This window comes from Oryctolagus cuniculus, chromosome 1 (assembly GCF_964237555.1).
Source record: "Oryctolagus cuniculus chromosome 1, mOryCun1.1, whole genome shotgun sequence".
Taxonomy (NCBI): domain Eukaryota; kingdom Metazoa; phylum Chordata; class Mammalia; order Lagomorpha; family Leporidae; genus Oryctolagus; species Oryctolagus cuniculus.
Genome location: NC_091432.1, coordinates 93113306 through 93138651, shown reverse-complemented (window position 1 = coordinate 93138651; position 25346 = coordinate 93113306).

The window sequence follows — 25346 nt, the reverse complement described above, 5'->3', positions numbered from 1 at the left end:
ATAGGATAGATTTTTTCCCCAAAATAATGGCTAAAAACAAATAAACTATGGATTCAAGAAGTTCAGTTGATTTCAAAGAGGATAAATATAGAAATTGTCAGTCTTAGGAGCATCAAAGTCTAACTGATGAAAATCAATGATAAGAAATCTAGAGAGTGATTTGTTATGACGAGGGTAACCATAACATGAGCTTCTGCTGACTTCACATCAGAACCAGTGGAGACCATAATACAGGAAACAACATTTTTAAAGTACTGAAAGGGATAAAGGTCAATTCAGAATTCTATATCCAGGGAAAATATCCTTCAAAACTAAAGGTAAGAAACAGATTTTCAGACAGGTTGAAAACTGAGAAAATTCTTCATCAGCAGAACTTCCATATAAGAAATATTACAGGGATTTCAGGCTAAGAATTACACCACATGCAAGAATCACAGCTACAGCTGGCAATGAGATGATGAGAAATTTAGAAACATAGTTTTCCTTTGGTTTGTGTAAAATATACAAAGTGCAATGAAACAAAATTTATAATATGCAAAGATCTAAAGTACATGAAAACAAAAACAGAAATGAGAGAATACATGGAATGACAAGATTCTTAAGTCTTATAAGAAGCAGAATAACATGAATTCTAAGTGTATTGTGACAAGTTAAAGGTGGATGTGTGATCCCCAGAGCAGCACTCAAAATGATAACAGAGGTGTATATCCAAATAACCAGAAGGAATTGAAATGCATTAGTATGACTATTCAGTTAATGTGCAGGAAGAATGGGGGGAATAAAGGGACAAGTAGAAAGCTAATAATGAAATGGCAGATATAAACACAGTCATGTAACAAGGTACATTACATGCAAATAGACTAAGCACTCTGTTGAAAAGGCAGAGATTACCACAATGAGTTACAAATGGTAGTAATTGAAGGATACAAGTATAAAGACACAGGTATGTTGAAAGCAGAAATATAGGAAAATATACCACATATAAAGTAAGTATATGAAAATCATATGACTATATTAATATCTACAAATTAGCCCCCAAATAACATGCATTTCAGGATGGGAAAATCCATCAGGGAGATAGAATCATCTATAGTTGTCCCACAGTATCCACAGGGCATTGGTCCCAGGAAACCCACACAGATACCCAACTCTGTGGATGCTGAAGTCCTTTATATAAAACGATGTAATGTTTGCATAGAACCTATGTGCCTTCTCCTGTATACTTGGATCATCTCTAAATTACCCACAATACTAATGCAATGTCAGTTCTATGTAAATAGTTGTTATGCTGTGTTGTTTAGGGAATACTGACAGGTGAAAAGTCGGTATATGTTAGTACAATAGCATTTCTTAATACTTTGATCTGTGATGGACTACTCTGTTGACATATCATTTCACTATCTGTGTGTATGTGTGTATACATGGATTGCCAAACCATATGGAAGTTCTATTTCCATTTTTTTGAGGAGCCACCATTCTGTTTTTCATAATGGCTGTTTTAATTTACATATCTACTAAGAGTGTGTAAGGATTCCCTTATATCTACATCCTCAACAGCATTTCCTATGTCTTGCTACCTGACTGTGGTTTTGATTTGCATTTCCCTGATGATTAATGATGTTTATACCTTTTTATGTAGTTGTTGATCATTTTTATTTCTTGTTTGGACAAATGTCTATTCAGTCTATGCTCATTTTTAACTTAAGTCTTTTATTTATTTCTGCTGTTGAGTTGCAGAATATATTTTGAATATTAACCCTTTATTAATATAGTTTGCTAATACTTTCTCCCATTCTGTAGGTTGTCTTTTCACTTTTGTTGATTGTTTCTTTTACTATGCCAAAATCTTTTTGTTTAATTTTAGTTGCAGTTCTTTGTTTTTGTTTGTATTGACTACCTTTTTTTTGTCGAAGCTAAAAAATTACCACCAAGACTAATCTCAGTAAAGTTTTTCTTTGTTTTCTCTTTTTTTGAAGTTTTTATTTAATGAATGCATTTTTTCATAGATACAAACTTAGGAATATAGTGGTTCTTTTCCCCATCCCCACCCTCCCACCCCAACTCCCATCCCATCTCCCTCTCCCTCTCCCATCCCCTTATCCATTATGGTTCATTTTTAGTTTGATTTTATATACAGAGGACCAACTCCATGCTAAGCATAGACTTCAACAATTTGCACCCACGCACACACACAACATATAGAGTAAGTTTGGGAACAAAATTTGCAGTCGATTCTCATAGTACAAACTCATTAGGGATGGAGGTCCTATATGGGGAGTAGGTGCACAGTGATTCTGTTGTTCCTTTAACAATTAACACTGTTATCTGTGACATCAGTGATCATTCGAGGCTCTTGTTATGGGCTGCCGAGGCTATGGAAACCTTCTGTGACCATAGACTCCATCGGTATTTGGACACGACCATAAGCAAAGTGGATATGCTCTCCTCCCTTCAGAGAAGAGTACATCCTTCTTTGATGACCCTTTCTTTCCACAGAGATCCTTCATGTAGGACATTTTTTGCCACAGAGTCTTGGCTGTCCATGCCTGAAATGCTCTCACAGGCCTTTCAGCCAGACTAGGAAGCCTTAAGGGTTGATTTTGATGTCAGAGTGTTATTTACAGCGAATGTCATCCTAGGAGTCTGCTGTGTGGACTCCTTTCCATATTGGACTTTCCTCCTTTTTTTTTTTTTTAAGATGTATTTATTTACCTTGAAAGAGTTACACAGAGAGAGAAGGAGAGACAGAGAGAGAGAGAGAGGTCTTCCAACTGCTGGTTCACTCCCCAATTGGCCACAACAGTCGGAGCTGTGCTGAACTGAAGCCAGGAGCCAGGAGCCAGGAGCCAGGAGCCAGGAGCCAGGAGCCAGGAGCTTCCTCTGGGTCTTCCCATGCGGTGCAGGGGCCCAAGGGCTTGGGCCGTCTTCTACTGTTTTCCCTGGCCATAGCAGAGAGCTGGATCGGAAGTGGAGCAGCGGGGGGTTCAAACTAGCACCCAAATGGGATTCTGGCACTGTAGGCGGCAGTTTTACCCGCTTCGCCACAGCACTAGCCCCTCCTTCCTTTTTAATTCTATTATTATTACCAGGCACTGGAAGTTATTTATATGATCACTTTTACACTTAAACCTATCTATATGTTGACTTTAACATTTAATATGATCATTTTAACAGTTAAAATGGCATTTATACCACCAATTTTTATGGGTTTGGAGACCCACGTCAAGATTTTAGGCTGTACCCTTAGAGGTAAGTCTGTAGGGCTGTTGCGGAACTATACTGCTTTACAGTTACAGACTACCTCTTCCCCCTCTTGTTTTTAAACTGGGATCTTTTTCCAATTGACTTAAAATACATATTATTAACTCTATGTTACATAAAGAATTCAACATATAATATGAAGAAGAGAAAAGGAAAAGAAAGAAAACAGAGAAAAAAGAATATACAAAATATAAAGTATCAATAATAAACTGTCCCTTGACAGTCAGGTCAAGGACTATTCAAGTCATTGATTCTAAGAGTGTCAATTTAGCTTTTATAGCTTTCATTTTAGGAGTGCCATTAATTCTCCCAAATCAAATCAGGGAGAACACATGGTATTTGTCTCTTTGGGACTGGGTTATTTCACTAAGTATGAGGTTTTACAGCTTGCTCTATTTTGTTGCAAATGATTGGATTTCATCTCTTTTTTTTACTGCCATGTAGTATTCCATAGTGTACATATCCCATAATTTCTTTATGCAGTCTTCAGTTGATGGGTATTTATGTTGCTTCCATAGCTTATCTATTGTGAATTGAGCTGCAATAAACACAGAGGTGCAAATAGCTCTTTTGTTTACTGATTTCATTTCCCTTGGGTAAATTTCCAGGAGTGGCATGCCTGGGTCACATGGTAGGTCTATATTCAGATTTTTGAGGTATCTCCATACTGTTTTCCACAGTGGCTATACCAGTTTACATTCCCACCAACAGTGGGTTAGGGTGCTCTTTCCCCACATCCTCTCTAGCTTTTGTTGTTTGTTGATTTCTGTATGAAAGCCACTCTAATTGGGGTGAAGTGAAACCTCATTGTGGTTTTGATTTGCATTTGCCTGATGGCTAGAGATCCTGAACATTTTTTAATGTGTCTTTTGGCCGTTTGGATTTGCTCTCTTGAAAAATGGCTGTTAAAATCCTTGGCCCATCTCTTAATTGGATTATTTGTTTTGTTACTGTGGAGTTTCTTGATCTCTTTGTAGATTCGGGTTATTAATCCTTTATCAGTTGTGTAGTTTGCAAATAATTTCTTCTTTGTTTTCTCCTAGGAGCTTTACAGTTTCAGGGTTTATGCTTAAGTCTTTAACCCATTTTGAATTCATTTTGTTGTGTGGTATAAGAAAAGGATCTCAGTTCATTCTTTTGCATGTAGATAATTAGCTTTCCAAACACTATTAAGGTGGCCGTCCTTTCCCCATTGTGTATTTTTGATAACTTTGTTGACAATTATTTGACCATATATATTTGTGTGTATTTCTGAGGTCTCAATCCTGTTCACTGGTCTCTGGGTCCATTTTAATGTCACAGTGATGATGGCACTGTGTTGGATGTATTGTGCCTTTAGTGCAGCCATGGAGCGGAGGGTTGGAGGGTGGGAATGCAGGGAGGGCCACAGCTCCTGGGTCCAGAACAGCAGTGGCACCAGTGCTCAGGGTGCAGGTGCTTCTGCTGTAGCACCGGCAAGAGTAAGTAAGGTGTGAGTGCTTGTGGAGAAGCCAGGAAGTGCGAGTCTGGAGCATAGATAGACACATGAAGAGCTACTATGGCTCTAGGGGTCCAGGGCACTGACATTTCTGTTGCAGCTCTAACTGCACTGTCCATAACTCTTGCCATAGGGGTCAGGACTGGGAGTGCTGTTTTGTGTAAAGGAGCTGAACTCCAGGTCCAAGGCCTCTGCTGGGTTAGGAGGGCAGGGTAACCCCAGTCCTAAGGGGGTAAAATAGTGGCTCAAATTGCAGGGAAGGGTTGCAGCAGTCAAGGGTGTTGATTTACCAAGAAAGTTGCTATGGGCAGGCATTTGGTTCAGCTGTTAAGATGTCGTTCTGGACATTTGCCTAGGTTTGCTTCTACTCTCAATTTTGGCTTCCTGCTAACAGCCACCGTGGGTGCATGTGATGGCTCAAATCCCTGGTGCTCTGCCACCCACATGGGAGACCTGGATTGAGTTCCTGGCTCCTGACTTCAGTCTGAGCCAGGCTCTGGCTATTGAAGGCATCTGGGGAGTGAATCAGGGGATAGGACTCTCTCTGCCTCCCTTTTCCCTCCCTCTTTCTCTGCATCTCCCTTTCAAATAAATTAAATAAGTTTTAAAAGAATTTGCCAATATTCTGTGCAGAGCATGCCACTGGAGTTTGCACTGATGAATACCAAAGGAGCTTTTGCCATGAAAGCTGTGGGAAATTTACAGCTGCCATTGGGTTGTTAAGGTTCTCCATGGCAAAGCCTACTGGGTTCTCTGTAGAGCAAGTTACTGGGGACTGCAGAGGTTTCCTTCCCTCAAGTGCCAATATTGATAGATCCTACCTTCAACTCTGTGCCTAACCATTTCCAGAGATCTCTGTCATGCTGTTATCCTTAGCGATCCTTTCTGTGCAGGCATTTCTGGGGTTTTTGTTTATCTTTTGCTCACTTGTGTTGCCATCTGTGCTTAAGTGGATTCTAGTGGCTACTTTTGCTCATGGATAGCTATCTATAGTTTTTTGATGGAAAATGAAGGCTGATATTTCACATTCTGGTTTCTCTCAAAAAACCACAAATTTGACCATGACTTAGACAACTTGTTGAATTCAAAAAATTTCTTGGGAAAAGGAAAGCAACTTTTCAAAATAGACACAAGATAAAATAGAGATTATGGCTAATCTTATATCCATCTGACCATGAGGGTTTTTTTAAATAAAAATTCTCACCAGTAGACCAAGGTGGTTCTATAAGCTCTCTCAAACACAATAAGGAATAATATTAATCATATATAAACTCTTTCAGAAAACAAGATGAGGCCCCATGTCTTAACTGGCTTTAGGAGCCTACTATAAGCCTACTATAACAAAAGAAAATTATAATAGTATCTGTCATGAACAATATGTATAGATCAAAAAGTTTTTAATAAAATATTAGCAAATCTGATCAATTATTATATAAAAAGGGTAACTTAACATGATTGGGTGTGGTTGTTCCCTAGAAATGTGTTTGGTTTAATATTAAACTCAAAAACCTTCATTTGATGAAATTAACTACACCACACAGAAGGAAGGTATATGACTTTATCTTGGATGCAGAAAGAACACTTAGCAAAATTCAACTTGTCCTCTCCTGGGTTTTCTGATTCTAAGGCTCTAGATTTTCTCATATTTACTGCTGACTTTTTCTTTATCTCTTTTGCAGTCTCCTGCTCTGTTATTATCCAAATGTTGTGTTTCACAGGTCTCTGCACTAGGCCATCTTTTTCTTTATCTTCATAAGCTTCTTAGATATCACTGTCTCCAGGGTTTTCATTTCCACCCATGTTTATAGCTCTAACCCAACCTCTGTGCTCCAGGCTCGTGTAAACAACTGCCTATTTTGACATCTCCATTTGTATATTCTTTGAGAACATCATACTTAATATATTTAGATGAACTCTTAAATCACACACACTCCCATTTCCCTACTTCTTCCCAGTATCTGCTTCTTCTCCAGTTTCTTTTTCAAAAAAAGATATTTATTTACTTGAGAGGCAGAGTTAGAGAAAGAGAGAGAGGGGGAGGGAAGGAGAGAGGGAGGGAGAAAGAGAGAGAGAGAGCAAGAGAGCGAGAGATTCTCTCATCTGCTAGTTCACTTCCCAAATGGCCGCAACCAGGAGCATGGAGCTCCATCTGGGTCTCCCGTGTGGTTGGTGGGGGCCAAAGCCCTTGGGTATCTTCTACTTTCCCACATGCATTAGGTACATTAGTCAGGAAGTAAAGCAGAAGTGGCTCCCATTTAGGATGTGGCTTTGCAGGTGGGTACTTAACCCATTGGGCCACAATACCATCCCCTCTCCTCTAGCTTCTTCCATCACAATATCACTGTATCTTTCCAACTTCTCAAGCCAATGGCTCACACTTATTGATTAATTTCTCCTTATTCACTGTCTTCTTCATTCAGCTTATCAGCAAGCACTGAAATTTATGCCTCCACAATGTCTTCAATTTTATTTCACTTTGTCAAAACGGTATTGTCTCCTGCCTGATCACCACACTAGCCTCTCTTCCTGCTATTTTCCAGATTTCCCACTTGTTTTCTATCAATCTATTTTTCACATAGCATCCAGAATGATCCTATTACTCCTGAGTTTAAGAACTCTAGTGTTGGGGCTGGCACTCTGGCGCAGTGGGTTAACGCCCTGGCCTGAAGCGCCGGCATCCCATATGGGCTCCGATTCTAGTCCTGGCTGCTCCTCTTCTGATCCAGCTCTCTGCTATGGCCTGGGATAGCAGTAGAAGATGGTCCAAGTCTTTGGGCCCCTGAACCCACGTAGGAGACCCAGAAGACGCTCCTGGCTCCTGCCTTCAGATGGGTGCAGCTCCGGCCGTTGCGGCCATCTGGGGAGTGAACCTAAGGACGGAAGACCTCTCTCTGTCTCTACCTCTCTCTGTAACTCTGTCTTTCAAATAAATAAAATAAGTCTTTTTAAAAAAAGAACTCTAGTGTCTTCCTATTGTGTTATAATAAATACAGTGTACATTCCTATCCTTAATATTGAATGCTTGCTCAAGGTATACCTTGTTCATCTTTTAATCTAATCTCATTCTACATGAGATCCATCACCATATATTTTCCATACTGGTTCCTTTTTCTCCTCTCAAATGCGCCAGTTCTTTCATGACTTAACATAAAGTTTAAGCAAATTCTGTCTATTCTCTAACAGAGATGAGAGTAATATTATAAACAGGTTGTGAAAATGTTTGAAACTATGTAAATGTTAGTGTGCTGCATTTTTTGGTGATAGTCCTCCACTTCTTTTCCTGTATCATATGAATGAGGCCTTGTTTAGAGACAGAAAAGAAGTGAGGAAACAGATTCCTAACTCAAAGTCATTGGAAAAGAAGTCAAGAAGGACAGAGAAGATGTAGGGCTGAATTCTTAGAGAGAAGAGGGAAGAATAGAGAATGAAATAGGAAAACATGAGGTTGGTATAGAGACCCACCCTGAACAGGGAAGTTTGAGTTTAACCATAGGTGAATTCATGAAAATTCAATCTGAGAACAGAGTGAGTCTATGGAATAAGGAATTAGTGAAAACAAAGTTAGCAGGTGGTAGAAGAAAGATGACTCAACAGTCAGTTCTGGGTCCAAGTTAAAAAACAGCACAATAGAGTTGGCTCTTACTGGGAATTTGTGGGGTTGAGATGAAAAAGGCATTTCAACTAGGCCAGAATAGTATGTTTCCATGGTAACATATAACCAGCAAAATTCAAGGTTGATACCTTGATATAATCAATGTAATCTTTGGACAGACTGTCAGAGACCAGGAGCTGAATGCATGTAAATCCAGACTGCCCAGAGGGGTATCAGATTAAAGGCAAAATTTAGAACATCCCAATTTAGAGGTTATGGCAAAAAGCCAAATCCAGTGATGCTAATAAATAGAAACTGTGGGAGAATCTGAAATACCAGGCAATTAGTGGCCCAATGACATGGGCTACAAATAGCAAGATTTTGTGTACAGATTTTTTTTAACATTGTACTCTTATAAATTCTTAAAGAGTTAAGAATTTTGGAAGCTTTAGGCAAGAAGTCAATAGCACTTTAGTATGAACATGTTTACTCAATATGTTAGTTATCTATATATGTTCAAAAAATACCTTAACTTAAATGGCTTAAAACAATGAATATCTATTGTCTCATGGTTTTTGTTGGTCAAGAATATGGGTGTAGGCTGGCACCGTGCTGCAGTAGATTAATCCTCTGCCTGCAGCACTGGCATCCTATATGGGTGCCTGTTCTAGTCCCGGTTGCTCCTCTTCCAGTCCAGCTCTCTGCTGTGGCCCTGGAGGGCAGTGGGGGTTGGCCCAAGTGCTTGGGCTCCTGCACCCGCGTGGGTGACCGGGAAGAAGCACCTGGCTCCTGGCTTTGGATCGGCGCAGCACCAGCCATTGCGGCCATTTGGAGGGTGAACCAACGGAAGGAAGACCTTTTCCTCTGTCTCTTTCTCTCACTGTCTGTAACTCTAACTCTCAAATAAAATAAATAAAAATCTTTTTTAAAAAAAAAAAAGAATATGGGTGTAATGTAATTGAGTGCCTCTGGCTTGAGTTGCCTCAGGAAGTTACAGTCAAGCCATTGGCCAGGTTTACAGTCATCTGAAGACTTTACTGGAGCTGAAGTTTCACTTTCCGGATCCCTTTTGTGGTTGTTGGCAGACCTCAGTTCTCCAGTGGCTATTGGTCAATTATGTGCCTCTCCTTAGTTCTTCCCCAGAGAGAGTCATCCAGGAAGAAGTAAGGAGATGTGTGCAAAAGGGCCCCCAAGATGGAGGTCATAGGATTCTTATAACCACACCTCAGAACTGACATAATCATTTCTATCATCTTCTATTCACTGGAAGCAAGTCACTGCATCCTGCCGATGCTGCAGGAGGGGAGATTACACAGGATGTGACTACTAAGAGGGGGGATCTTCAGAGGCCAGTTTAGAAGCTGCCAACCACATACCATATTTTAGAAGGCAACAGGCATTATTCCTTAGGTGACGGGGCTTGAATTCTGGATTGTGAAGTGAGTAATGGACATACCTTGTGTTGTAGTTAGACATGTCACTAATGTTGATTAAATGTCACCTCTGAAGTGCATCCTATAATATATACCAATAACTCTAAGCTATTTCAATTCAAATGCTATTATTCTGGAAACCCATTGAAATTATGGGGGCAATAAAACTTCAGCCTAAAACAAAGTTGTATAATCTACATTCTCATCCCAGAATAGATCCTCAATGGTTTCAGAACATCTACAGCGATTATTTATAAAAATGGTCATGACAATATTGTTTTATAAGCAGGAGCTATAAAAATACTTCTCAGAATATAAACAACTTAGAGTATTTTGAATACATACATAACTCTCATGCCTTATTCCAAGATTAAATATAATAAAGAGAATACTAATTCTAATTTTTTAAAAGAAATCAATCTTTGAACAACACATTAATGTGTTGTTCAATGTGAATTAATGCTATAACTAGTACTCAAACAGTATTTTACACTTTATGTTCTCTGTGGGTGTAAACTGTTGAAATCTTTACTTAATATATACTAAATTGATCTTCTGTATATAAAGATAATTGAAAATGAATCTTGATGTGAATGGAATGAGAGAGGGAGCGTGAGTTGTGGGGGTTGTGGGCAGGAGGGAAGTTATGGTGGGGGGGAGCCATTGTAATCCATAAGCTGTACTTTGGAAATTTATATTTGCTAAATAAAAGTTAAAAAAAAAAGAAATCAATCTTTTCCAAGGTAGGATCAATGAAGTAGGAATTATCTCAGTGTTAGCACATTTTTTAATAAAACCACTGAAGTAAACAATCATATTCAATGTCTTTGTGTAAGGAGTTAGATTATATAAGCAATGAGATATACTGATAGGTAACTATAAGCTGATAAAAATCAGAGTAAATAAAGGGATATTATAAGGAGCTCTAACAGAGCAACAGCAACCAGAACTCCAGCCCAAATAAGTCATCACAAAATCATGGAGATCCAAAGCTGGGGTGAAGAGTGAGACGTATGTATGGAATGTTGGGTATGTCATTGTCAGATGCCAAGCTGGGAGAGTCAATGGAGAGACCAGTTATAGTGAGAAGAGACAAGAGGCAGTCCCATTTTTCCTACTGCTTCATTAATCAATCTTTTTTCAGACTCCTTTACTGGCCTCTTCCCTTTGGCTCCAGTGCTAACTATTGTAATGATTCAGAGTTGTGTCATGAGGTGCATTCTCCTTATGTATATCCTCTCCAGATTCTGTCTTGGTAATCTCTATTGCTAAATATTCCTATTTGTAGTGCTTGCCAAATTGAATCTCCGCACTGAAAAATGTCTCTAAATTTTAGGCTTGTGTTTCTAATAGTCTACCAAACATTCCTACTTGTAGATTTAGTAGAAATCTCAAATATAAGTCGCTATCATGATTGGATCACTGCTATTGGCCTTGAGTTTGAACAACCTGAATCATACTGAAACACTGATTTAGAGTGACTCTGATACATGTAGGATATAAGAGAAGCTGAGGACTTGTGCTGCATTTATAGGCTTGTGTATATGTTCTTGCTATCTGTTTACCAAGGAACTGCTTCCAGTCTGTTACCTGAAGATGCCATGTATGGAGAGTTGCCACAGGGCACTTTGCAGACTGGAAAAGTCCCTAAACTAAGGGACTTAGTGCAAACTCGCAGCTCTGTGTAGAAATGCTAATCACCTAAGTGGAAAATGTGTTGGACCATGGGAATACTCTGAGAATAGTCAGTGATTCAGAGTCCCTTTTTCCTCTATTATATGCATGAAATTTGTGTTTCTCTGGGTTGATCTTCAGCATGTTGGGTGAGGACTGATCATGCTTTGTGCATATAGGGCCACTCTTATACACACACATACACATACACACTCACAGAGACTCATTGACTCACTTTCTTGATTTTTGTCTTTTGATGAACTGAGCTTCTTCTGTTTTCACTTTAATATCATCTTTTCATGAACTGAAGTTGTTAAATCTACTTTAATAGAATATATCAAATTTTTATTCAGAAGTAATTCTTTCTAAGAAATATTATGTCCTTTCTGAGAAATATTAGCCCCTGCCCAAGGTCATAAAGTTTGTCTTTTGTTTTCCTCTAAAAATTTTATAGCTTTATAGTTTAACCTGTGGATTTACAGTCCATTTTTAATTTACTTACATTTTTAGTGTCAAATAGTAGTCAAAACTCTCTTTATTTTGATATGAATTTCCAATTAGCACCATTTATTGAAAAGAATATCCTTTCCTGTTGATTTGCAGTAATGTTTATGTCATTAAGTCCAGCCACATATATATGTGCGTAGGTCTGATTTAGGTCTCCCGGGGTAGACAATGTCCAGCCCGTGGGTTGTGTATAAGGCCTGCAAAATCATTTAGTCTGGCTCTGCCATGGCACCGCAGGTGGGACTCATGACTCAATACATCTACAGCAGGCTAATTTTGAAGTCAATAATTTTATATGGCCTACAAATAAAGTTATGAATTTTCAAATGGCCCTTGGCAGAAAATAGATGTTCCATTCCTGCTGGGGATTCAACAGTAGGTTCCCTGTGCAACAAGCCCTGAACATCATTGTTTGCTTCCCCAATACTGAGATTTTTGAGAGTTGGTTGTTATCTCCAGACTGCCATTGGTGAGTGAATTGGAAAAATTTCCAAAGGAAACAATCAGCACAAAACATTTGGTTTGCTTCTCCTTGTTCCATTAGTCTTCAGTGTCCAGGCCAGTCAGTGTTAGCTACTTTGTTAATATTTTTTCTTTTTTTAAAAGATTTTAATTTTATTTATTTGTTAGGCAGAGTTATAGAGAGAGGGAGAGAGATCTTCCGTCTGCTGATTCAGTCCCCAAATGGGAGCTATCTTGAAGGTTTATTAATCAGCAAGTACATTCTGTGATTAAATGCATCACCTCCAACAGTATATATAGATGACTTTTCCTCATGGTGGATTGACCTATGGGGAGGCATTCTTTTCAGCAAGATTCAGCATTTACTGAATCATTGCTATGTGGGAGACACTGTCAATCATGAGAACAGGAACAAGGTACAAGTCTGCACCCTCCTACAGCTCACAGACATGAACATAAACAAAGTGGCCACATAAATGTAAAGCGTTACCCAGGTCCCTGAAATGTCCCTACATGAAGGATACCTGAAAACCATCTAATCCATCCTGCTCATTTTTACATGAACCCAACTACAATTGGCATAGGCGATCCCTGGGCCTCTGAAATTCTTACAGCCAGTCCTTCTTTCAATATTTATACTTTAAAGGGCTAAAGGTTTCTGTCCTGTGTGTTGGAAGAATAGAGCATCTTCCTCAATGCCTCCAATCTGGTAGGGTCTTACATTTCCATGGTCTGTTCCATGCCAGTTTCATGTTTCTAAAAACCTGATCCACAATGCTTCTCTCTTGGAGTCATCCTACTCTCTTGTCTCTGAGATGGTCAAAACACAGAGCAGTTTCTGTGATGTCTCTCAGCAACACCCACACAGATGGTTTGCAGTTGAGAGGACACAGAGGAGATGATACATCGTAACACATCAATCCACACACAGTTAACATCAAGCACACTGATTCACAAATGTCAGCTAGATATTTCCTATCTGAAGAATTATATGGATGAAATAGCATATTGAGGTAGGCTGTGATGAGCAATGGGATTTTTACAGTTAGAAATTAGGGTGGAGGATACATTCAGAAGTGAAGTTTTAAAGCAAAAGTTCAAATAGAGGATAGGGCATGAACAAAGATCTTCCACAAATAAGCCTTTCTGATTGTTCACTACTTCTTTATTATACTCTTGTACTGGTTTAGGGTATACTGGTTGGGCAAAATTGAGGATGCATAAGTGAGTTCTGTGGATAAAATCCATAATGATGGTTTGGGGGGAATAATGGACAGCTAGCAAATCCAATATGTATGAAACTTAGTAGCTAGATGAAGCAGTAACCATACTTGGGTTGTTGGAAGAGTGATATGGCAATAATGTGTCAATGAATTACAGTGGAGATAGGGTAAGGGAGAGAGGCTAACTGTGGAGAACAATTGGAACTGCTCCCCGAGTGGGGCTGTGCTGCTGGGGTGTTTACAGGCATCCTTCTGTGGTCACATTCGCCTTGGTCGTCTCCCCTGCTGAGAGTTACCATGGTGAAGGTCAGGCCTCTTGCACAGCAGCTCACCTTGTGTGAGTGTTGAGGACTAGGGATAGTAGACCAACTTGCAATGACTTTGAAGGGTCATTAAAGTTTCTGAGTATCTCTTAGGGTAGGTAGTGGGCTTATGCCATCCTGGGATAGGTCTGACTGTAGCTTGACTTCTTTCTCTGTCCACTCCAGCTTTCTTTAGTTCTCCTCCTACAGATGTTGATCTCAAAGACACCCTTTGATAATTATCCTGTGCCTAAACTGCATCACAGAGCGCACATTAGTCAGAATATGATTATGCTAGTCTAGGAGAGGGGCAGCAGGGACCTAAATTAGAGTAGTGTCACCTGCAGTAAAAAGGTCAGGGACAGGTATTTGAAGCAGTGGTTAAGATGCTACTCCGGATGCTCCTATCCCATATCAGAGTGCTGAGGTTCAAGTCATGGCTCTGCTTCTGATTCCAGTTTCTTGCTAATGCACACCCTAGGAGATAGCAGGTATTGGCTAAATTTTTGGGTCCCTGCCACCTATGAGGGAGACCCTGGTTGAGTGCATGATTCCTGACTTCAGCTTGGCCCAGCCTTGGCTATTGTGAGTTTTTGTGGAATGAACAAGCAGGCAAAAGATTTGTCTCTGCCTCTCTCTCTGCCTTTCAAATAAATAAAAACTAATAAAGTTTTAAAATAAATAAATTTAACAATTTAAACGAATTAGAAAGGTCAGATACATAAACAAAGTCAGGTTCTCCATGGAATGACTTTGCTACCATGGAGTGTCACTGAGGATTATGTAATTAGGTGAACCAAGTCTATGTGACTGCAATAATGAATCAGTCTAATCCATTCAAACCATGAGTGAAAACATGAATGGGTGAATAAATCAATGAATGAATCAATAAGAGAAACAGATGTAGTAAGTCTGTTTGTAGTCCAATGAATAGAGCAGGTCCAGAAACACTGACTCTACTCTTTGTAGGGCTATAGTAACACACTGGACATAAGCAGATTGGCTGTCATGGGCATCACATAGGAATCTGCTATGCTTGTAAATACGAAGATGGGGAAAATCAGTGCAGGGTGTTTTCTTTCTTTCTTTCATTTTTTTTAATTTAGTAAATATAAATTTCCAAAGTACAGTTTATGGATTACATTGGCTTTCCCCCTCCATAATTTCCCTCCCACTCGCACCCCTCCCATCTCCCGCTCCCTCTCCCATTCCATTCACATCAAGATTCATTTTCAATTATCTGTATATACAGAAGGTCGATTCAGTATATATTAAATAAAGATTTCATCAGTTTGCACCCACACAGAAACACAAAGTGTAAAATACTGTTTGAGTACTAGTTATAGCATTACTTCACATTGGACAACATATTAAGGACAGATCCCACATGATCAGTAAGTGCACAGTGACTCCTGTTGTTGATTTAACAATTTGACACTCTTGTTTATGGCATCAGTAATCTCCCTAGGCTCTAGTCTATGGCATATAGCATATAGCATTCATGTAACCTTTCAAAAGGCTATGGAAGCCTTTTGGGTTCGCCGACTTCGATCTTATTCCAACAGGGTCATAGTCAAAGTGGAAGTTCTCTCCTCCCTTCATAGAAAGGTACCTCCTTCTTTGATGGCCCTGTTCTTTCCACTGGGATCTCACTTGCAGAGATCTTTCACTTAGTTTTTTTTTTTTTTTCCAGAGTGTCTTGGCTTTCCATGCCTAAAATATTCTCATGGGCTCTTCAGCCAGATCCAAAAGTCTTTCATTTTTTTTTTTTTAAGAGTTACAGAGAGAGAGAGAGAGATCTTCCATCTGCTGGTTCACTCCTCAAATGGCTGCAACAGCCAGAGCTGAGCCAACCCAAAGTCAGGAGCCAGGAGCCTCTTATGGGTCTCCCACATGGGTGCAGGGGCCCAAGGACTTGGGCCATCTTCTACTGCTTTCCCAGACCATAGCAGAGAGCTGATTCGGAAGAGGAGCAGCCAGGACTAGAACCAGCCCCCATATGAAATGCCGGGGCTTCAGAACAGGGCTTTAACCCACTATACCACAGCTCCAGCCCCAGCAGGGCGTTTTCAAAGAGATATTTATTGTGCTACATTTGTTAGTTCCATGGATGCTAATCAAGGATTTGAGATACCCTAAGTAGTACTTCTTACCAAGGTCCACTGCTGGCTGGGAAGTATTAAATGACCCTTTGTTTCCCATTTAAAGCACTGATTCATAAAAGGTAACACTGAAACCTCACCTGACCAGATTCAAATATTTCTAACTGTGTAATAGGAAATTTTTAGGATTTTATGAGCTAGTAAAAATTAAAGCAAGATAATAAAATGAATTTGCAATAAATCAGCTTGTTCTGTTGTAATTTGTCTCTTCCTGCTAAAGATGGAAAGCAAAAAAACTTGGAAAATCTTGAATACTATTAGTTGGTACTGATATTTTTTATCTTTTTAAGAAAAGACATTCTTTGGGGCTGGCGCTGTGGTGTAGGTTAAGCCTCTGCCTGTGATGCTGGCATCCCATATGGGAGACAGTTCATATCACAGCTGCTCCTCTCTTGATCCAGCTCCCTGCTTATGGCCTGGGAAAGCAGAGGAGCATGGCCCAAGTGCTTGGACCCCTGAACCCATGTGAGAGACCTGGAAGAAGCTCCTGGCTCCTGGCTTTGGATAGGCTCAGCTCTGGCCATTGTGGCTATTTGGGAGTGAACCAGTGGATGCAGAATTGATCTCTGTCTCTCTCTCACTCTCTCACTCTCTGTCCCTCTCTCTGTCTGTAACTCTGCCTCTCAAATAAATAAATAAATAAATCTTTTTTTTTTAAAAAGAAAAGACATTTCTACAGTGATGAAGGCAGCTTCCTAACCTGAGTATGTCCACAGCTCAGACGTAGTAGTCTGTAGGCACTATAAGATAACTAACTGCCAGCGAAAATTTATTTGTCCCCAATGTTGTCCTTGTCAAGACCTGTTTTAAAGTAAATTCTGCAAATATTTACTGGGGACTGGTCATGTATGAAACAGTATGTTAAGCAACGATATTTAAGATTTTGAAAGAATAAAAACAGCCAAGGAAACTGAGAGGAAGAAGGATAGAGGGGAAGAAAAGGGGATTAACCAGAAAGAAGGGATTCTTGATGATGTCACTGAACCAAAACGTTAAAATAACATGAGACTCAAAAGACATCCATTAGATTGGGTATCTTAGACATTTTAAGTAAGTTTTGAAAGGCGGTTTCTGCAGGGTCAAGGTCAGAACACAGTGGTTTCATAGAAGGAAAGGCAGTGGAGACAGCAGATTCCGAAAGCTCGATGTGAAGCAAGGGGAAATGCAAGCCCTTGGCTTGGGGATCAGAATCACAGCAGTGGAGTGTCTTTGTCACATGTGAGAGAAATTATCAGAAAGGAAATTGTAGAAAATACCGGTGAGAGATGAGACAAATGAAGAAGTGAGACTTCTCGGAGGCAGCCTGGGATGGGACTGTGAGGACAGGTGCTTGGATGGGTTTGAAGAATAGCATATTAATAGCAATGATGATAGCTAGTAAATGATCACTATGTGCAGTACCTGCCTGAGTTGTACATATTCTTTCATCCTCCTGTTGAACATTGTTAGATGTTTATGATTATTGCCCCACTTTTATAGCTTAGGAAAACAAGATACAAGGAAGAATAGTGCCTTTGTAGCTAAGATTATAAGTAAAGAAATAAATCAAAGTGTTTACTATGGGAAGCCTACTTTTAACTCTATAAAGTAGAAGGTGAGCAAATCTACTGAGAATGAGGCAGAAGCTGACACAGAAGAGGACTCCAATTATTGTGTAGGTCAGAAACAGTTGTGAAGGGTTGGGGGGTGAGTTCCACTGGGAACAACTGAGGTTCCTTGAGCAGTTATGAGGAGCCAGTGGGGGACAGTCATGGACTTTTATTGCTTCTGGTAAATTTAGCTATGCAATTTTCTCCAGCTACACTGTCCTTCTAGCAGCAGAGGAGATGAACAGTTGGAACTGACACCATCACAGTCTGTGCCATTAAGAACTTCCAGCACCCAGAGGGACATCAGTGTTCATGAGATGGTCTGTAGGTTATCCCAGCATCAAAGGTCCTCGACCCTGTCTATTCCAATTACCTGCTGCTTCACTCTATTTCATCCACTCATTCACTGGCCACTTCATGAACCTTATTAAAAATGTCATTCACACAATGTATATCCTGGAACCTCATTGCAATCTGCACCTGCAGTGATTGAAATTCTCTACTTTCCCTCAACCTATGTGAGTTCTCCTAACTAGCCCTGATCCCAAATTTAAACATTTAACCATGTATTGTTGATATTTAACCATGTATTGATGCCTCTCCATTCTCACACACTTCTCTCTCTGCCTAAGATATATTTGTACTTTCTCTGCCTGGTAAGAACTTTCATATTCCAAATGCAGTTCAATGTCAGCTCCTCTAGGGAGCTCGTCCCAACTCATTTTATCCTTAAGTATTTTCAGTTGTCCATCTCCCTTCTACTCCTTCCCATGGCATTCTTCATGTCTCCTCCCATCTTCAAACTGCATATTACTTTATTTTCTGGTTTCCCATACAACTCAATCATGAGATTCTTGAAGCCTGAGCTTGTGTTTGTGTTTAATGTCTACATTCATGTAACTGAGTGCAGCACTATAAATAGAGCTATTGCTTAATAAAATCTGATATAATCAATTTCTCTTTAACATTCATTCAAGCCTGTGCAAATATTGCTCTGCTCAATTTTTCCTGAGAATTTGAAAATAAAATCTCAATGCAGATTCACATTCATTATATAATGATTTAATGAGACCAGACTATTATATGCCAATTCTTACTAATCTGCACAAGCATTCAGAAGTCTTGATGCTTTTTTTTTTACCTCCCTATGATTTATTGGACAGGGCTACATCATGTGCTATTTCTGAGAAAATATTTCAGTATTAACATGAGCGATGGTAGCTCTGGACTGAGAAAGTTTCTGTGTGAGGGCATTTCAGGAAGTTCATGGAAAATGGATTAAAATATGTTTATTTTGGTGCCAAAAACTTTCAAAATCTATACATAGTTTTTCCATAATACTCATTTCCCATGAACTTTTTGAAGACTGCTTGTACTTCAAGGAAAATGTGTTTAAAAAGGGAATCATTTTGGGGCCAGCGCCGTGGCTCACTTGGTTAATCCTCCGCCTGAGGAGCAGGCATCCCATATGGGTGCCGGGTTCTAGTCCCGGTTGCTCCTCTTCCAGTCCAGCTCTCTGCTGTGGCCTGGGAAGACAGTGGAGGATGGCCCAAGTGCTTGGGCCCCTGCACCCTTATGAGAGACCAGGAGGAAGCATCTGACTCCTGGCTTCGGATTGGTGCAGCGCGCCGGCCATAGCGGCCATTTGGGGGCTGAACCAATGGAAGGAAGACTGTTCTCTCTCTGTCTCTCTCTTTCACTGTCTAACTCTGTCAAATAAATAAATAAATAAGTAAGGGAATAATTTTTAGTTTCCAAAGCTTTGTGCTAAGTTTTACAACCAGAGAGAAATAAATGAGGTCTTGGAGGACCCATATCTTTCTCTACATTACTTCTACCTTAGTGTTGCTCAAATCTGTTTTTAATAGAGATAGATAATTGTTTTTGTTATTTTTTATTTAAAAATAGTGATAAACAATTGCCTTTAGCAGTATAACTTTCACTGATGGAAGAGTAGTTATATAGCATTTCTGTGGCAAAAGTAACAGAAAAACAATCTAGTATAAAACTGACCATGATTGCATCATTGGAATCTGGAAGTTTTTGATGAAACTATCCCATATTCCCCTGTCTTGCTCCACGAGAGCTGACAAAATGGAGTGCCACTTGCTACTCCAGGCCAGGGCCTTAGCTAACACCCCTTAGCTTGACTCCTTCAGAAAGACTTGACTTTCAAGTTGGTTAACTTTCTCTTTTTCTAAGTTCTTATAGCTCATTACTCTACTTATCGAATCACCTAGAGCCGTATATTTAGCATATTTATTGACCTCCTTCCTAGACTATGACCTTCTTTAGGCCATCAGTTATGCCTTATTTTATTATTGATTTGTTCTTATTAGAGAGCTTGGCATATAGCAAATGCCAACTAAACATGGATAGGTGGGTGGATGCAATGGAACACACCAGCTCTTTGCATCCCCCTTCAAGCAGTGCAGGCAGGGAAGTCTGTTCGTGCTAGAGCATAGAACATGTTGTCTGTCTTTTCTTTCACCACTGCTTGTTTACCATGATGTTTATGTTCCCTGTGTTCAATAGAGATCTTACAGGACTGGCTGCACCACTCAACTCCGCCATGCAAAGGATTGTGCCTCCATCTTATTAGAGAAATGGTCCTTTTGACACAGTACAAGTCCAAATCTAATGTCACTGAGCTGCCTGCAGGTGTCATTCAGTGATAAGGCCACTGACTCTGCACCTGTCCTTTATTCTGCCTGGGCCATTGTTTCCTTAATAAGTAAAAAAGAAGGGTTAAGAATTCTTTTGTTTATTATGTGCTGAGCCTTATTCTATGTACTTGACTTTATGTTACTCCATTTCACTCTCATACAGCACTGCAATAAAAGTATTTCCTAAAATTTATAGACTAGGAAATTGGGGAATAGCTATTTTCAATAGCAACGGTGGGGCCCATTGAAAGGTGCACCAGCTGAAATGAAAACTTTGGTCCAACCACTTGCCAAGATATTGCCTTAAGGAAACCATTTGCTCTCTCTAATATTTGGTTTTAAAATCTGTACATGATGATGATAAATTCTTCCCTTATAGAGTGCTTGTAAGATTTAAAGGTAACACAGAAAGCAGGTAGCAAGGGGCTAGGAACATAGTTCATTTAAAATAGTTCTACATTGTTTTACAAACCTATTAACTATCTAATCCCATTCCACTTAACAGCCAACCTAATATTCTGAAGCCCATGTCTCTGGTCCTTTACAATTTTAGCTGACTTCCCAAAACATACAACCAATATAGATCACAATGGTAATCTACTTGTTTTGGTGGAAAGAAGAGAGGATTTAGAATCTCAAGGCATGAAAGTCTCATCTCTACTGCAGAAAGACTCACTATGAAAGTAGTTCGCTAGAAGAGGGACATGACATGATAGCTGTGGTTAACTGTATTATGCAGTAGAATATTTGACACTTCTAAAAAGGCATTTGGAGATTTTCCCAAGAATTCACACCAAAGCTACCTACCTCGGAATAGCAGGAGCTATGGGTAGTTGTGAGCAACCTGCTGTCACTCACTCCAGAGGGCCCATTGCTAAGAGAGTAGGAGGGAAAACGTCCCACACATACCCTGAACAGTGAGGCCTCAGGTCCAGTGATCTGAAGCACTGGGGAGAGCCTCACTTGACTCACACAGGAATGGATCAGACCAGCGTTATCATTTTGTGCTTTAACAAGTGAGTATTCTATACCTTATCACTCTGCTCAATGAAATGGAAAAGACTACACATAAATTATTTCATTAACCTATTACTTCGGTAACCTTATAGTACAATGATTCACAAACCAAATGATTTCCAGGAAGATAACTAGAAGGCCAGGGAAAATCTTCAAGCATTTAACAAAAAGACACCGTTAGAAAGATCACCCATCGGTGAGGGCCACCTTATGATTCTAATTGAATGGGGGCTTGCGTCATGAAAGGCAGAAGAGCCAATAGGGAGGAGAAAACGCAATCACCTGAGTGGGATTACAGAGAACAAATGATTACTTAACAGTCCCCACAAGATGTGGTGAACCTGAGAAATACCCACAGATGAGTATGCACTGTGGGATGACAATTTGCCCTGTTCTTGCGTGTGACCCTGTGTGTATCCTTTTTTTTTTTTTTTTTTTTGCTTCATCAGCATATCCATACCTATTAAATGGAATCAATGTGTTGGATGGCCTTGCTGCTGCCTCACAGAATGCTGTGGAAGGAGAGAGACTTTTGGAAGATTTCAGTCTGAACCTGCGTCAGGTTCACTTGAGTGAAAGTTTGACTTTGAGTAAAAGTTCATGAAAGAATATCTCAAATTCATCCATATTTCTACATACAAGGAACAAGTGTGTTGACAGCAAGATTCTTAGGTATCTTTAAGGCTGAGACTTTGTATGATTTTTCAACATCTTCCCATGGCACTTACCCCAGGAAGGGATTGTGCTTGTCCTACCTCTTCTGTCGTGGTTACAGTTTTTTTTTCATTGACTGATAGCATTCTTTTGTATTTGAGTAAACATGAGTCAGGTTTTTAGGGTCTGACCATCTCAAGGCCCTGGCTCAAGGCCCTGGCCCAATCATCTTTCTAAGCCTTCAAAGCAGAGGGCAATGTCCAGTGACATTTTTTTCAATGTGCTGTTTTCCCACACGCATAGGCACACTCCCTCACACAAAGTGTGCATATACTGAACAAGAGAAAAATAGTTTGAGAATTGCTGGGTGCCATGGAAATGAATATTGTTCACTAAAGCCCTAGAAATTACATGAGAATGTGCTCTTAAAAATCCATTTTGTTATTGTTGCTCTGGGCAGGTCACGGAAAAAGTGACCTATACTATTATTTCCCATCACCCCTTTTGGTGACCTTGCTCCCACTTCCTGATTCCACAAATATGAGTGAAAGTTTCTGATTCAGTTTACTAAATCCGAAGGGATGTCCTCTAGCAAAACTGCTGCTGAATTTGACTCTATTACTCTCTCCTCCCTTCCTTTCATATCTGTGCGTTTTCCCCTTTCTTTCTTGAAGTTTTCAATGGGAAAGAGGCAAGAAGAAGAAACTTGTGCTAGATGGGGAGAGAGAAGAGCAGACAGTACTCTCTTGGAGAGGAGTTGGACACGTAGTCCTAATATCCCCAGTAATTTCCTGGGTCATTATTCTGTTTTTATTACCATGACAAAATACCTGAGGCTGGATAACTTTTCAAAGAGAAGAGGTTTATTTACCTCAAAGTTCTGGAAATGTGAAGACATGTTATGGTGTCACCAAGCTCTGGTGAGCACCTCATGGCAGAAGTGCATGTGAGAGGGAGAGATCATTTGACCAGATAGTAAACCAGAAGGGAATTACAGTCAAACTGAGTGCTTTTAATGATTCACTCTAATGAGTACTAACTCAGGGTCCCGCAAAAACCATTTAATGCCTTCCAGTGCAGGGATCATCACTATGGAGACCAAGCCCCCAGCATATGGATTACTAGAGGTGCACTCAAACCATATCCAAACCATAGCATAGGCCAAACTTCCTATTTTGTGCCAAATAAATGGATGTGAATGACTGATATTCCTGACAAAATTGCCATTTTTTTTTTAAGAATGAAAGGAGATTTCGTGGCTCATGTAGTTCACAGCTGAGTGGATGGTGTCAGCACTTAATCTCAGGTCTAGCTTCAAACCAGCTGTCATATGCAAGTGGTCCTCATACACAATGAAACTGAGCTGGAAATGATTTAACCCCTCACCAGTAGTTGAAAAGAGCCTTGTATGGCTTCATTACAAAGGACTAAAATATTGAAGGCATGGAGTTCTTCACTGTGACGTTTAGAGACACTAATATGTGACCATTCCCACCACCACCAGTCTTCTAGGATTCAGAATTTCTTTCTCTTTGCTTGGCCCTGGACTCCGTCAGTTCTCTTTTATTGTATACAAACCAGTTGGCTTGGATGTACATTCCTTTCTCATTCCTACCTAGTTCTGCGTCTCTGAATTCATCCCTATTTTGAGTGTCTCATGGTTCATCTCATAAAGAGATTATCCAGGGCATGTCTCCCACATCCGGTTGCCATTTCTGTCTCTGTTTTGTCCTCTGAATCAAACCTTTGTTTTGTTTTCTGAACCTTGAGATTTCAATGCTTAACCCTGGTGGCCACTTCCCTGGAATCCAACATTTCTGCCCCTGATGAGACCTCCTGACTCTTACTAACTGTCTCTTCCTCGATGTCTTCCTGTCAGATGAGATGAGTGAACATGGATGAGGACAAACAACTGAAATGGTGAAAACTTGCTCTTAAATGACAGATTTCTTGTGGTAGCTTCCTATACAATTAGTTAATCAGTATTATTGAGCCTCTACCCATATTTTCTCTAGTCATGCCAAACACCATGAAGAAGACAAAATCAGACCTAAACTCTAAAAAGCTTATGATCCAATTAAGTAGATGAATAGGGTAAGTGAAAAATAGTGAGACCTTGGATCCAATCTGGACTGTGGCACTGTGTGACTTTGAGGCTTTGACAGGTGAAGAACTTTCTCTTCCTTTCCTATTGCACATATATGTAAAACCTGTACCTTTGGATTATTGTGAAGAATAAGTAAGATGAATGTAAAATGTATTCCATATTTTTGGTATTGTATCAGTAAGGTTCCAATCAGGTAAACAGAAACTCCTTTCAGTATTTGAAGCAGGAAAGGAAATGCTCATAATTAGTTATGCAGTTGGTAGAAAATCTACAAAGACCATCAGTAGAAGGGGAGGCAGCCCAGAAATTAATAGTAGCAAGAAGTCACAATCATCCTTAGCTTGGAGAGAGAGCAGAAGGGGCTGTATTATAGTCAGGGTCCTTAGTGAATGGTGGAACCAAGGTGGGCACGTGGAGTAGGAGCCACAAAGAAGCTGCGCCCATTACTGGGGAAGGAGAGCTTGCCAAAGAAGTAGGGGGAGAAATGCTCTGGCTTTTCCTTTCTTCTTCATGTCCACCCATAATTTCCAGAACATGTTTCCCATTAGCTGAATCCAGTTTACTTGGAAATGAAAGTACATGTATGGTCACTACCCCCCTTTCAACCTCCACTGTAATACAAACACATAAAGTCATGGGTAAGAAAACATTAAAGGGCAAGTATGCCCAACATTGGTTCTTGTCATGGTTTTGTGTAGGTAGAGTATGGTGTGTGTGTGCTGGAGGGTGGCATGACTCTGCTAGGAGGCCAGATGGTCAGGTAGGGGTTCTAAAAAGAGTAGATGTAGGCCAGTAATGAGTTGTCATTTTTAAAAAATGTCCAAGTGAAGGGGTAGGCAGTAAGGACTTATTGTTGATCACTGAGCAAGAGCTGTGACAGAAGTATGCATTGGAAACCAGTATCCTGCAGGCACTGATTGCATTTAGAGCTAAACAATAGCTTTTAAATGTTTCATTTATTTATTTGATAAATGAAAGTTGTATATATTTGTAATGTACAACATAGTTTGAATATATATACATTGTGGAATGGCTAAATAAAACTAACATATGTATTACCTAGCATAGTATTGTTTTTTGTGATGAGAGCATTAAAATTCTACAGCTATAAACCAGTTTGCCTAGTTTTGCTTTTGTTGTCCATGCTTTGGGTATCCTATCCAAGGAGTCATTACCTACACTGGTGTCTTGAAGTATTTCCCTTACATTTTCTTCCAGCA